This window comes from Medicago sativa, chromosome 7 (assembly GCF_051527215.1).
Source record: "Medicago sativa cultivar Bolivia chromosome 7, Bolivia_mono, whole genome shotgun sequence".
In the NCBI taxonomy this organism is placed as follows: Eukaryota; Viridiplantae; Streptophyta; class Magnoliopsida; order Fabales; family Fabaceae; genus Medicago; species Medicago sativa.
In genome coordinates, this window is record NC_140755.1 from 66,751,348 (window position 1) to 66,766,335 (window position 14,988).

The 14,988-nt window shown below is 34.7% G+C and overlaps 1 pseudogene across 1 annotated transcript; it reads right to left on the reverse strand.

The window, feature by feature from the left end:
• Positions 1-4,061: 4,061 nt before the first annotated feature.
• Positions 4,062-9,612, reverse strand: LOC146907860 (cuscuta receptor 1-like; annotated as a pseudogene). The gene is made up of 9 exons (XR_015018401.1): positions 9,296-9,612; positions 9,091-9,233; positions 8,811-8,981; positions 8,537-8,686; positions 8,284-8,430; positions 7,880-7,954; positions 6,804-6,953; positions 6,413-6,562; positions 4,062-6,261 (listed from the first exon to the last, which is right to left on the reverse strand). The product of XR_015018401.1 is annotated as a cuscuta receptor 1-like (transcript).
• Between the last annotated feature and the right edge of the window lie 5,376 nt (positions 9,613-14,988).

Consider the following 14,988-nt stretch of genomic DNA (forward strand, 5'->3'; position numbering starts at 1 on the left):
CCTATAAAGTTGTGTGTATGTATGTATGTATGTATGTATGTATGTATCTATCTGTGTGTTTGTGTAACTCTCATTTTGTATAACATATATGCTACGAATTATTTTCTTTCATTAAATATTTCAATATATTTTTATTCTTGTAGTAGTTAATATTCTGAAGTTGTCATTGGTCTCAAAGACCCCTTTGACAGACATCATCTTTAGGAAGCAACATTTCCTTGACGAATTCGACAAGAGAAACCAATTTGAGTTTATGATTGGAGAGGTTGCTTCGGACGGGAGCAGCCAGATTACTGTGAAAGTAATGAGAAGAAAATCAACTGAAGAGATTTTGTTCATTGAATCAGGATTTGGTTTTATTGACTTTGTTTTTAGTTTTCTCACTTTCCCCTTGGGAGCAGTGTTACGTATGCTTCAAGGTTTCTCTTCTATAAGGTGCATTGATAATTTATACAAATATATATTTAATGTCACAAGAACTCAAAGATAAACTAAGTAAACCTACCATTGCAGCACAATTTGAGCTCAGCAATCAGACTTTACTCATCCCCCCAAAGCTAATTTTCCTGTCTATTATCGTCATACTTACTTGGATTCACGGTTCGTTAAGTATACTCCCACTCTTAGTACTACACCCATTCGTATTGTTTTTCCTAGTTCTGGTGAAATGTGTGTAACTTTAAATTTGGTTGATCCGAAGTACTCTGCTTCAAAATCATCAAGTTGTGGAGAATTTGTCATAGGTCCGTTGATTTACATGGTAACAGATGACTTGGTTGTGACTCCAGTGTCATCCTTCACTGCTATTTCATATCTAAATTTACTCCAATGTCATCCTTCCTTAATGTTCCTATGTTTGATGTGGAGGAACGGGTCGTTAGAATTAGTCTGAATGAGGTAATAATTCATTGCATAAGACTTTTATTGTCGTTACTAATTGCAATTAATTTGAATTTCCATACATTATTACAATGAGTTGTTTTATGTAAACCATTTTGATTTTCTATTTTTAATCTGTTAGGTCTTAAAAGAAAGCAGAAATGGCTCTATTTGGTTTGTTTGTTTTAAATTTGTCTTAAAAATGTTAGGTCTGAATTTGACATAGATTGTTTAAATTTGCTAGGTGGCATTTTTTCTGGTGTAATCCGTCCAAAAATCAGTTCTGTCGTGTGAAAACTATTTGTAATCCCTCTAAAATTGGTTTGTAAATCTGTGCCAACAAAATTATGCACAATTTAATAGAAAGTAACAAAGTAAAACAAGTTGGCAAAAAAATTGGCTTGCAATACTATGGCTAATTACAGTGCAACTGAATCTGCTGAACAAGTTGGCAAAATTACGTTGAGAGTTATGGTGGATAGAAAGTAACAATGTTCTGTATGCTGAGGCAGTGAGGGATTTTGTTGATTTTCTTTTGATCTTCTTAACAATGCCTCTAGGGATTCTATTGTTAAACTTGTAGCTAAAGAGTCAAATATTGAAGCAGTGAAATTTGGCAGCATAAGCTCACTGAGTCAAAGCGTGTCCGAACTTAATGAACAATATCTATGGTCACGTACCTGAAAAGAAATTCTACTGCAGCAAAGAAATTCTGGAAGCTTATTTCAATAAGCTCAAACTGAATACAGACGACATTGATCCATTGCTGTATTTCATCTGTCAGATTTAAAAAATTTACTAGAAATAAAAGTGAGAACCGTTTGAGCATGCATATTTAGGAAACAAAGTTATTTCAGAATCTGATTTATCATTTCTGAAACAGTTGTAAATTTACTTTACAAACTTGAAGTCACTAACAATGGTGCTATTGTGGAACAAACTGTTGATACCAGCAAGAAAGGGTCGTCCTCTCTATATATAACTCTCATCATTTACATCATTAATTTGGTCAGTTGATTATTTTTTCCGCATAAAATATTTCCATTTTTAGGTAATTGATATTCTCAAGTTGTCACTGGTCTCAAAGACCCCTTTGACAGAGTTCACCTTTAAGAAGAAACATTTATGTAATGAAATAGACAAGTTAAACCAACTAAGGTTTAAGGGTGGAGAAGAAACAACTGAAGAGGATAGCCAAATATTAGTGAAAGTATTTGCAAAGAAAATCAACTAGAGAGATTTTATTTGTTGGATTAAGAGTATTGCATATGCTTCAAGGATTCTCTTCTTATGCAGCATTGATAATTTATACCAAAGCATGAATGAGTTGACTCAAGAAAGATGTTTAAGGTCAAAGGAACATCAATATACAAGGTGACGGGTGACTTGGTTGTGACTCACTGCTATTTCATAATGTTCCTCTGTTTGATGAAGAGGAAAGGGTCGTTAGAATTAGTTCACTGCATAAGACTTTCAACATTTGTTACCGATCAGTTATCGCAATTGATTTTTCATTATTAAATTAGTTTATTTAATTAGATGTTGCAGGGTCTCAGCATTAAGCTTCATTGACCTCAACCTCTTCTTTGTTTAATTAAGATATAGATAGATCAATTATTTTCCTATATACAAATCATGGGATCAACAAAATATTGTTATACATATGTTAGATTGGATCTGTTGTTTCTTATCGTAACTATTTAATCAAATATATACTAGTAATATTTTTTATGCTCTATTTATTTTGAATTTCTCAACAGTATATTTTCCTTCCTCCGTAATTAATTTTCTGTATATAACCGATCGCAGTAAGATATATAAGATAAGGGTCATGCTAACCGGTGCCCCCGGGGCACTGGTTAAGCACACCATAAAAGGAAAACATTACTAAAAAAGGAAACTTTTTTAATGTTTTATGAATTAATTACACAATTTTCACTTCATTAATTATTATAAAATTTCCTTTTTTAGCATCCATAACCAGTGCCCTGGGGGCACCGGTTAGCATTTCCCATAAGATAATTAGTAATTTTAGTGCTTAATTCTATCCCTACTTATTATATGCCACTGAGTTGGTGTGAAGTTGGCTAGAGAAGCTAACAATGTTAAAAAAAAAATAAATGGTTTAGAACATTAACCAACAATCACTAAGAAATAAATTCCCCTAAAAAAACAAACCTAAAAGAAATTGCACTTTATCAGTTTTTACCAAGTATGCAACCAAAGCTCTAGGCAACGCCGCTCACGGATCATCTCTGTTAACGCACAAAAATAGCAAAAACTAGGAAAAATAACAATGCATTCAGTGCATAAATCGCTATAAAATCTTTCTTGTGGTTCAATTAAGTTGAGACGGAAAACAAACAAAACCGTAACAATAGAGGAATTGATCAAACTTCAACTCAATAGACAAATATAAGTCAGAAATACTCTCCTTGTTGATGCATATACTAGATACCATATGCAATTGGATGAACTCTTTCCAGTTTTCACACTTAAACTCAGCTATGAACTAAAAGATAAATATATAACAAATTACATTGTATCAGTAGTAGATATGTTATACTTAATCAGTTTAGATAAACTTTACAAACAACTATCATGTCATTATTCCAAGTATTTCAAACAATAGTTACTGGCAACAAATAAACCATGTGTTTTAGGGGTTTTCTGTCAAATTCATCTAAAGGAGTGAAATTTCAGACAAAAGTGGAACACGGTGTGCGAGAAATACTAGAATCGAGAGGGTTTAAAGAGGTTACCTTTCAACAAAGTATTATTATTTCAGACAAAAGTGGAACACGGTGTACAAAATATTATTTCTTTTATTGCGAATTTGGATGGGATAGCCGGTTTTGATAGCTTTGAGTCAGTCAAGTCGGTTCAGGCTCAATAATATTCTCCAAGACTTCAGCATACATTGAGAACCATTGGGTACCTCTGATTATGCAAGTGTTGACCACTCGAACCAGAAACATTAGGGTTTTCTAATTATTGGAACTTACTTAACCTTCATTACTTTAATTCTTCTGTAACTCAGGTGTCATGAAGATGCTTCTATTCTATTATAGTATAAGTTTAAATTAGTAGATCACAAAGAAATTAACACAATAAAAGAAGTAATATTTTGTACAACACAGAAAAACTATTTTAAATGGAGTTAACAGTAAATATTTAAATCATTTTCATACACTAAACCAAAGTAACTTCTTTATTGAATTACAAATAGCAAAAACAAAATAGGTATTCATGACATACAACCTCACATGTAATACATTTCCAGTATTAAAAAAACTTGTACAAGTTGTCCTCGATGAAGTAGTAGCAATTCATACACACCAATCCTATATAGTAAAACCATGCTTGCCTCCAATAAGGATTGATGTACAGAACAGTTGGAATTACCAACAGTATTGATGTGTATGCCACAACAAAGCTCACACGGAAAACATACATGTCAACCCAACTATTATCATCTCCTTCCTTGCTCAAGCCATCTGGTAATGTAGCTGGTGTTTGTCCGCCTGGATTGCAATTTTTTGGCAGTGGAGGTCCACACAGAAATTGATTACCCTCATAGCTGCTTTCATCAAATGTAATGAATTGTCCTTTCCTTTCAGGTGTTGCACCAGATAAATTGTTGTGTGCCACACTGAATACTTCAAGGAAGTTCAATCCGTTCAGCTGAGGAGGAATTTGGCCGCCCAACATGTTGAAAGAAAGATCTAAACTCTCAATCTGTACCAAATTTGAGAATGTAGCTGGAACACTCTCAGTTAAAAAATTGTTGGACAAGTTCAACGCTCGAATTTTTGTCAAGTTTCCTAGCTCAGATGGGATGCTACCATTTAACTTATTATGAGATAAATCAATTCCAGACATATAAATAAGAATACTTGTTGTATAAGTTTCTAATCTTTTCTTTGATGTAAATTTTGCTCTCTCTTGCCCAAATCTACTATACTTAGATCCTGCACCATATTCGAATTCAGTGAATTTTGTTGCATCTGGATTCTTATTCTCAAAAGACATTTTACCCAAACAGTTGGGTATTTCTCCTACAAAATTATTGTAAGAAAGGTCTAGTATATCTAAATCTGTAAGGTGGCATAATTGCTTTGGTATATTCCCAGTGAAGTTATTACCTTTTAGAAAGAGAAAGTTCAACATGGTATTACGGAGGTCATGTATTAGTTCATGAATTCCATTTGATATCTCATTGTTGCTAAGGTCTAGTGTCACTAGGTATGTCATTTCTCCGAACATGTTTTTGGACAAACAACTTAATTTGTTGTTGCTCAGATGGATAAAGGTGGGAAATGAGTTTAAAAAAGAAGGAACACAACCTGACAAATTGTTATGTGAAAGATCTAGAATAGCAAGACCTTCAAGTTCTGCAACCTCTGATGGAATAGATCCTTCAAAATGATTGTTGGACATAGACAGCTCAATCAAGTTTGAACTATTTTTTATTTGGCTTGGAATTTTTCCAATGAAATTATTATTACTTATGTCCAAACCTTTGATACTATATAAGTTAAAAAGGTTACTTGGGATGCTACCAGAAAGGCTATTTCTACTCAACAACAAATATGTCAAATCAATGAGTTGACTCCCATTTCCATATAAGTTATTTGGTATTTCTCCAGACAATTCATTATCAGACAAGTCCAAAGCCTTTAAAGAGCTCAAGTGGCTTAGCTCATGAGGAATTGAACCGTGGATTGCATTTCTTGACATGTCTAGATGAATCAAATTTGGAAAAATTGAACTGATATTATTACTCCACATTTGACATGTTATTGCATTGTTAAGATACATCAATTCTTACCATGTTGAAATATGGATGAGAAGGAAGCTGGAAATCTCCTATAAATGAACAATTCCCAAGAATAAGATCTTCCATTTTTGTGTTGTTTTCTAATAACCAATTTGGGAACTCTCCTCTTAATTTACAACCAGTGAAATCAACATCAGTCAAATCGTATTGGTAAAGAAGAAAGTTTGGAAGTGGAATGGAATTGGCCTCAGTTATCGAAGACAACTGAAGTACTTGCAACTGAAATTCGGGAACCCATGTTTTCAAAGTTGAGTGTGAATCAAGGATGACTTTGTTCCCATTACCATAGATGAACTTAAGGTTTGAATGATTGGAAAATTGTGTGAATGAAATAGGGAATTCAAAATGGTTTCCTTCAAAATTTAGATATTCAAGTGAAGTAAAACTTGCAAGGTTAGGACCAATATTACCAATAAAGTGATTATTGGTAAGTGCCAAAAACCGAAGTGATGTCATGTTCACAAGAGATGAGGGAAGTTTCCCCACAAATTTTTCATTGTAGGATAGATCTAACTCTTCCAACTTCTTAAGCTTGGACCAATCTGAAAAATAAAAGCTTGATAAAAATTTCACCTAAACAGTGGCATATTGATGAAAATACATTTCAACAAATAAAAAGGGAAATTAAAAACCTTGGGCTGTGATTCATAATGTAAAAGTTGTTCTAATAATTGAAATGTTAAAAACAATTACCTCCAATTGAAAGTGTACCATTCATCCCACATCTCAACACAGACAAAACTTTTAAAGAAGGCAAGTCTCCAATACTTTTCAAAAACTCATTTTGTAAGTTAGAACTGTAGTCCAATGCTAAGTATTCCAAATTTCTTAAACCACGGAATCCTACACACAAAAAAGGGGGATGGACATATTAATTAAAAGCAAATGGAATTACCAGAAATAAGATAAATGTTTTTCAAGGTGCATCCCATCATATATTAAAATCTCGATATTTTTGGAGATATTTTAAAAAATAACATTATAGGATATGAATGTGTAAAATAATTGGATCAATGTTTAAAGATAGTTTACATTGTTGGTGCATAATAATCAATCACATGAATTAGATAAGATGCATTATTACCTCCATCAAGAATTGTCCCTTTAAACTCGTTTGCTCTCAAAGTAAGATTCCTAATAGATGGGAAAGCCCATAACCAATGTTGTAGATTGCTTCCAGTTATTATATTGGAATCTAAATTAAGAATATCCAATCTGCTTAAATTTTTTGAACCTGAAAAACATAAGTTCGTTTGACTAAAATCTCAATAACTGTTGGATAAAATTTGACAAGCAAATATGTCCCAACTTAAGTTACACAAGGAAATAAATAGATATCATTAAAAATTACTCCTCCGTTTCAAAATGAATGTCGTTTTAGCTAATTGCACACAAATTAAGGAATTGAATGAAATAATCATTAGACATAACATTTTTACTAAACTGCCCAAGAAAAAGACAAACTAAAAGTTGTACTGAAAATTGTGCGAGAGAAAAGTTGGAGTATTTATTGAAGGTGGAGTTGGGAGAAAAAAATTAAAGTTGTATTAGAAATATAAAGTGACATTAATTTTAAAACAGTTTTTTTTTGCTAGAGTATTATGAAACGGAGGGAGTCAAACACATTTGTCTTATTATTGGGATTGCTACCTTATACATTACTACACAATTGTAACACGAACCCAAATGATTGAAATATGGTATAGGAGAATATGAGTCAAGATCTTCTCCATTTTGTATCCTCTCCATTTCTCTATTTGGAGAGATATAGACTCAAAAAGAATTTGGAATAAGTAAATAATAATTAATAATGGTAGGACCCACTTAGTGGTAGGAACTACTCCATTTTGTATCCTCTCCATTTCTCTATTTGAAGAGATATAGACTCAAAAAAAAATTGGAAAAAGTAAATAATAATTAATGATGGTAGGACTCACTTAGTGGTAGGAACCACTATCTATTTTATGTGTCTATCTCTCTCCAAATTATATACTTCCATTTATTTTATTAAATGGAGAGCATCCTAACCCGCAGAAATATTGGGTACCCTTCTAAATGTAGTAAGTTGAATACATGCAGCTATTTTTATTTGTTAAATGCACTATCTAAAAAATAACGGAATTGTAACTGTGCAATATCTAAAATTAAATGCTTAAACACCTTCATGAACAACTAAATCGACAATTTCATTGTCACTAAAATCGAGAATCTTCAAGCTGGTTAAATTTGACAATCCTGCAAGACGTAAATAATGGACTGATTAATTATAATATCAACGTATAAATCAGAAGTATTAAAATACTCCTTCCAAGAACAGTGTAAAAAAATGGTATAAAAAAAATTACACTTATATTAATTGCACTTATCAATTAACCAAAAGTTATCTTTTGTTTGTATAATTATAGCTACAATTGATGCAGGAATATTTTATATGATTTTCAAATGACATTGCCATGATGATCACATGCAAGGACATGGTATATCAAACAAAAGATGAGTTTGAAATATAATCTTTTATTATTTTTACAATAAGTTTGAAATATAATCGAAATATCAATACTCACCACTAATATCAAGTGATCCGTTTAGTTCGTTGAGACTTAAGTCAAGAGATTTAAGACGTGGAAGACCATTTATGGATGAAATAATATTGTTACTTAAACCGTTGTGACTCAAGTCAAGGATCTCCAAAGACCTTAGTTTTGATATATCTAATAATATATAAATATACATGATTAGAGTAGCATATGCTTTTCAAAAAAAAATAAAAAATAATCACAAAGAAAGTAAAGAAGATTAATGCAAAATATGACATACTATGAATTGATCTCATAGTAAGTTCACTCCTTTGTAAATTCAAACTCTTGAGGGAAGAAAGGCCACTAAGAGCTGATGCAATATCAGTGTCATTGAAGTTGTTGTCGGAGATGTCAAGGATCTCAAGATTATTCAATATGGCGCATAAAACTACACATTAAATTAGTAAAGCATGTTACTGCACTAGATAGCCTACCTTGTATACAATAATTGTAATATATGAGGCAAGCAGGCAATAAGCTCTCTGATGAAAAGTGTTAACAAGATAACTTACCTTGAAAATGAAGATCTGAGTCCAATCCAATGTTATTCAAATGCAGTTCCTTCAAAGATGTGAATCCCCTTAGTGAAGGCAGGATTTCATTACTCAAATAGTTGTAACCTATGTCAAGGGCCTCCAGATGTAGCAACTTTGATGAAATTGTCTCCAAAACTGTCTTAAAATCTATGATACAGTACAAATATGTATTAGTGTTATGAAATTAATTTGCTAAAGGAATTAAAAATTATTAATTTTTTTTTAAGAAAGAAAACTATAACTGGCCTGGCCTCACCGTGAAATGAAGTCCCAGTCCCAGCGTACAGATAAGCTAATGATAGAGACTTAAGAGAAGAAAGTCCATCCACACAAGACAGAATGCTGATAGCATTATCCAAAAGAGTGTAACTCAAAACAAGAACTTCCAAATTGTTCAACCTTGCACAATAATATGTAAATGAAAATTATGGTTATTATGTTCAAAATCTATTGATTTTTACTTTGTTGAGAAATAACCTGGATCAGTTCCTGTACAATTGGATGTTAAAGTATGTGATAGGTCGAGATTCTTCAAATCTTTGAAGATTGCAAAATCTGAATAGTTAAGTGATCTAGTATAGCCATATAGAAGTGTGAGTTTGGTGACTCTTCCAGTGGTGGTGTTGCATTCAACTCATTTCCATTCACAACAATCAGTACCTTTGTTTACCCAAGACAGAGCAATAAGCGCGTCTCTCTCTTGCTTCCAACACCCTTCACAACACATTACGTTTGCTAAAACGAAAATTAACAAAAACACACATACTAAGCTCTTCATTTTTCTTCTTCACGTTTAATTTTGTAAGATAATGGGATTAATTGGCCGTTTAAATAATGTGTCCATATTTGTTAATTAATTAATATTAGAGAAAGAGTGGCATGACTTGACTTGGTAGTCAACTATATTGTTTCTCTTGCACTAACTAAGCTAATGGGAAGTTAAAGTTCCATTATTGAATTGTATTGTACTCTCCGTGTAGGGATGGAAGTGGGTTAGGTTGGGTCGGCTTTGTAAAGCTCAAGTCTGGCCTACCTATAAAGTTGTAGGCTTGAGTCTAGGGGTGGAAATAGGCGGGGTCGAGCCGGACTTTGTTAAAATAGATAGGACAGACCTAGTTGAAAAAACTAAAGTCTAAGTCTGACCTATTAGTATTTCAAAAAAAGGCTTTGCTAAGGAAACTGCTACAATTATCATTTCTGACGATTTCCGCATGATGCCTAATGTTTTTGAAACAGTTGTACATCTATTTCAAAAGCATGAAATCACCAACACTAGTGCTATTGTGGAGCAGACTGTTGAAATTAGCAACAAAGACTCTCTCTCTCTCTCTCTCTCTCTCTCTCTCTCTCTCTCTCTCTCTCTCTATGTATGTATGTATGTATGTATGTATGTATGTATGTATGTATGTATGTGTTTGTGTAACTCTCATTTTGTATAACATATATGCTACGAATTATTTTCTTTCATTAAATATTTCAATATATTTTTAATCTTGTAGGTAGTTGATATTCTGAAGTTGTCATTGGTCTCAAAGACCCCTGATGACTGTCTGTCATTGCATGTTTTTAGTTGTTATTTGTATTGTTTTTGTAACATAAAGAGAGACAACTACATATAATTCATGGCGAAATCAGATAAAATTGGGAACAAGTGCTCAGAGAGGATAAATGAAGAAAAGTTCCTAAAATGCAAGCCATCGTGCCACGAAGCCCAGCAACGTGCCACGATGCTAGGTCAAAACAATTGCTGTCTCAACTGGAATAATCGTGGCACGATGACTCCCCAACGTGCCACGATGGTGCGATCTGACTGCCTGTGAGTGCGATTGATCTACTGACAAGCGTGCATCTGATGTCTAATCGTGCCACGATGACTCCCCAACGTGGCACGATGGTACAGTCTGTTGGCCACATTATTTTGCCTATAAAAGGAAAGCTTGGCCAAATGTTTTAGACACAGAAGTTTTATGGGATTTTAAGCATAGAGGAACAAGGAAACGAAGGTGCAAGCTCTTAGAGTCATACCAACTCTCAAGTTGGTAAGAATTTATGTATGCTTCTATCATTTATGCTTATGATAGTTTAGTTATGAGTAGCTAAACTATAGTTTGATTGAGCCATGATGATGCTATTGTAATATATGAATCAGTAGTTGTACTCTCTCTATTATCAATATTAATCAGTCTTTATTCAGTTTTACTTGTGTTTAATGCCTTTCTAAAGTAATTGTTGGAGGACCACTAACCATAACTACTTCAATTATGAATAAGAATTGATCTTAGGACTTGAATGACCACTAACCCTGGCTTTTGATCTTGATCTAGTAACTCTGTTTAACTCAACATTAGGAGCCCAGAGATGGGAAATTGAGGGTTATGACACATAAGTTAACGTTCTATATTTGCTTCCTAATGTTATTGCTGCCACGTAGACTCGGGATAGAGTAGGCGATTCTAGCTTAGGGATGGGTGTTGATGCGCAAGAGTGATCAACACTATCTTGTTAGATTAATAGTTGAGAAGTAGAGAGAGGACAATTATCTCATATAGAGCAATAGCGGATTCGACGGCTTAATCATTCATCTCAATATAATTTCTGTCGCAATTTACTTTACCGTTTGTTACAATCAAATACCAACTGCCTAGGGAAACCATTATAAACTTTTACATCCTAACGAATAACGAACTTGTTAAGTTGAAGTTAATTACAGTCCTCGTGGATCGATATTTTACTACTTCGATAGACTTTGGTACACTTGCCAAATATCTATCAAGTTTTTGGCGCCGTTGCCGGAGACTGTTGAATCATTTCAACAAGGCAATATCGTTATTAATTAGGATTTCTGCAATTTATTTTTTTCTGTCATTTAATTTCTGTCATAAATTTTCTGTCAAAAATTCTTTTATTGTTATCTTGTATCGAGCAGTGCTACTGAGGTATTTTGTTATTTATGTGAGGTAGAAGAGGTGCAGACGATCTGCAATTCATCCCTGAAATTGAAAAGGCTGCGAAAGCCAATCGGAAAGCTGTCCGGTTGTCCAAATCTGTCCCACCAGCTGCACGAGAGCAGTTACCAAGTGCTGCCATCTTTGAAACTGAAACAATTACTGCCCCTGATCCGAGTGTCATGGGAGAACCAGCTAGGCCAAAGTTGGGGGATTATGGGTTAGCAACACACCGAGGTCAATTGACTCACACCTTTCAACCTGCTAACCCAGTTGCGTTCGATATCAAATCCACCGTCTTGAATGGGTTGAGGGATAAACAGTTCGATGGGTCAGAAATTATGAGCCCTCATGAACACTTAAGTTGTTTCGCCGAAACGTGCGAGTTTTGTGTGCCTCCAGCCACCGTGACTGAGAGTCAAAAGAAACTTAGGCTATTCCCATTCACATTGACCGGTAGAGCCAAAGATTGGTTACTAACCATCCCTAATGGAACCATCAACAATTGGGGAGAGTTAGAACTTAGGTTCTTAGCAAAATATTTCCCTATGTCCAAATATTGGGATAAAAAGATGGAGATATCACATTTCAAACAAGGAGAAAGTGAATCACTCTATGATGCTTGGGAGCGATTCAATTTGCTTCTTAAAAGATGTCCCAACCATGAGTTAACCGAAAAACAATATCTCCAAATATTCACTGAAGGGTTAACCTACAAGAATAGGATGTTCCTAGATGCATCAGCTTGGGGTAGTTTGAAAAACAAAACTGATCATGAGGTTTTAGAGTTGATAGAAACCATGGCTAGCAATGAGTATCGTGCTGATGCTAAGAAGAAAGAAAGAGGAGTGTTTGGGGTGAGTGACCAAACTGCTATCTTAGCCAATCAAGCTGCAATGAACAAGCAAATCGAGACTCTCACCAAAGAGTTTCATAGTTATACTCTAGCCAACAAACAACACGTTGCAGCTGTAAGGTGTGATTTGTGTGGAGAAGGGCATCCTAATGGAGACTGCATACTTGAAGAATCATGTGAGGAAGCCAACTACATAGGGAGCTATCAAAGACCTAATCAATACTACAATTCAGGTATCAACAGGCACCCTAATCTGAGCTATTCAAATAACAACACTTTGAATCCTTTGCTGCCCAGTCCTCAACAACAACAGCAGCAACGAAAGCCATCAGCTCTAGAGGAGACAATGATCAACTTCATGAAGATGACTCAAGGCAATTTGAAGAAATGAAGAAGAGTCAAGAAGCTGAAAGAAAGAACAACGAAGCTTCAAGAAAGATGCTTGAAACTCAGCTGGGACAATTAGCAAAGCAACTGTTCGAACAAAACAAAGTAGGATTCTCAGGTAACACAACCGAGAACCCTAAGAATGAATCTTGCAATGCTATTGAATTGAGAAGCAGAAAGGTGTTGACACCTATTGTCCAAAAGAAGGTTGAGGAAGTAGTAGTGGAGAAAGAAAAAACTGGTGAAGTTGAAAAGAATGATGAGGAGTTAGTTGAAAATAAAAGTGAAAAAGGAGAAGTTGAAAATGAAAAGAAGAGAAAGATGGAGGAAGAAAAACATGAGAAGTTGATAGATGAAGACTCCATCTTGAGGAGAACAAAGAGCCAGATATTGAAGGATGGGGATAAGCCTCAAATTATCCCATCTTATGTTAAGCTTCCTTATCCTCATTTGGCTAAAAAGAAGAAGAAGGAAGATGGACAGTTCAAAAAGTTCATGGATCTCTTTTCACAGCTCCAGGTTAATATTCCTTTCATTGAAGCACTTGATCAAATGCCTATATATGCTAAATTCATGAAAGAGTTGTTAACTGGTAGAAGAAAGCCCAAAGATGATGAAAACATTTCTCTCTCTGAGAATTGTAGTGCTATTCTTCAAAAGAAACTTCCACCAAAGTTGAAAGATCCCGGTGCCTTTACTATTCTTGCTCCATTGGGCCAGTAAACATCGGTAGAGCTTTATATGATTTAGGGGCAAGTATCAACTTGATGCCTCTTTCAATGATGAAGAAACTTGGATGTGGTGAACCAAAGCCAACAAGGATGACTCTCACTCTAGCTGATAGATCAATCTCTCATCCTTTTGGTGTACTTGAAGATGAACTAGTCAAGGTTAATGAACTAGTATTCCCTGCTGATTTCGTGATCTTGGATATGGCTGAAGATGAAGAGATGCCCCTCATTCTCGGAAGACCTTTTCTTGCAACGGGTCGTGCTTTGATTGACGTTGAAATGGGACAGCTTATGTTGCGTTTCCATAGCGAACAAGTTGTGTTTAACATCTTTGAAGCAATGAAGCATCGACTTGAAAACCCTAATTGTTACCGGATGAATGATGTTGAAGAATTTATTGAAGATAATCCAGTCAAGGAAGGTATAGGGCAACTAAAGGAGAAAGATCAGAAGGTGCATCCTCCCAACATAGAAGACATGTTTACGGGTGGCCATCCAAGAGACAAAGAGGGAGTGGTGTTCGATTATCCCTTGAAGTCGTCATACGTCAAGCTATTGACGTTAAAGAAGCGCTGGATGGGAGGCAACCCATCGGATTTACATCCACTCAGGTATTGTTAATTTGTTTCTTTTACTTTTATTTTGAAAAACAAAAACAAAAACAGCAATAATTTGATTTTGAAAAGAAGGAATATGTTCAAATTCATGCCCATTGTGGCACGATGAAGAGTCAACGTGGCACGATGGGAGACCAAGTTTAAACCTTGCAACACTGGATTTTTCGTGGCACGACCAAGTATGAACGTGGCACGATCATCTTCCCAGAACATATGATCGTGGCACGTTGAGACCATCGTGGCACGATAGTGGTGGTTTCAAAAATTTTAACCGTTACAAAACCACCATCGTGGCACGATGGACGCTCCTCTATAAATACAACCAACCCATTTCTCTCATTTTCATCATTCACCTTAACCAAACTCTTCCCAAATTTCGTCCATTCATATTCAACCCTTCTAATTCATCCTTCAATCATCAAAACTCCATCCCAATCATTCATACAACCATCCTTAACCATCAATTTCATATAACCATCAAAATCTTCCACAAATCCAAACCTTACCCATTTTTCACAAAACCTAACCCTTTTTCAATCCCACAACAATCCACAAATGGCTTCATCATCCAACAAACGTGCTAGGGGAACCAAAAGAACTAAACAAGCCCAACCATCA